Source organism: Sceloporus undulatus, chromosome 7 (assembly GCF_019175285.1).
Source record: "Sceloporus undulatus isolate JIND9_A2432 ecotype Alabama chromosome 7, SceUnd_v1.1, whole genome shotgun sequence".
Lineage (NCBI taxonomy): Eukaryota > Metazoa > Chordata > Lepidosauria > Squamata > Phrynosomatidae > Sceloporus > Sceloporus undulatus.
This window is the reverse complement of record NC_056528.1, coordinates 8,901,396-8,902,163: the sequence shown is the minus strand read 5'-3', so window position 1 is coordinate 8,902,163 and position 768 is coordinate 8,901,396.

The following is a 768-nucleotide window of genomic DNA, read 5'->3' as shown; positions in this document are numbered from 1 at the left end:
TGGGTACTACTTCTAGACTAAAGCATGTCATTGTATAATATGCCTACTTGTTGCACCATCAAAACTGACTGAAACTTGCTTGCTTCCTTGCACGCATCATTTGACCCACTGCCTCCCAGTTGCATACTGAAAGGGGACATTTGGCCAGCTGTTTGGGGATTCTGGGAGGTGTAATCCATTGGAGTAACTTTTCCAAGCTCTGTTTCCTTTGCATAGGGAGGGAGGATGGTCAGCACGATTCAGCTTCCATTCAGGCAGTGCTTCCCAAACTTTTGTCCTCCAAGTGTTTTGTCCTTCTCAACACCCAGAAACATTGCCACTTTGACTAAAGCTCTGGGTAGTAAAGTCCCAAACATCTGGAGGAGCAAAGTTTGGGGGCCACTGTATTTAAGGCAATAACCCATAGGCCCAAGTTGTGCAATGGAAAAGGTATCGGTGATGTTTGCAAAAGGTCACAAAAGAGATAAAGGAGAGAGACCTAGAACAAATCCACCCAAACCTAGAACTTGGTGGGTACAACTTCCAAAGTTAACACGTGCCGTCCTGTAATGCGCCATCCGTGTTTGAATGTTAAAGCTGGGAGAGCCACCTTTAAGTGCTTTTAAATGTCTGTATGGTTTTTAAAACTGGAACGTCCCTAAATCTCCCTGCTTTTTTGCATGCACTGTGAACTTAAAAGAAAGGGACAGCCAACCCTTCGTTTTTCTAGAATTCAAAGATATAGCTGTGTTAGTCTGTGGAATCAGTTTGTAGAGAGGTCTTGTAGCA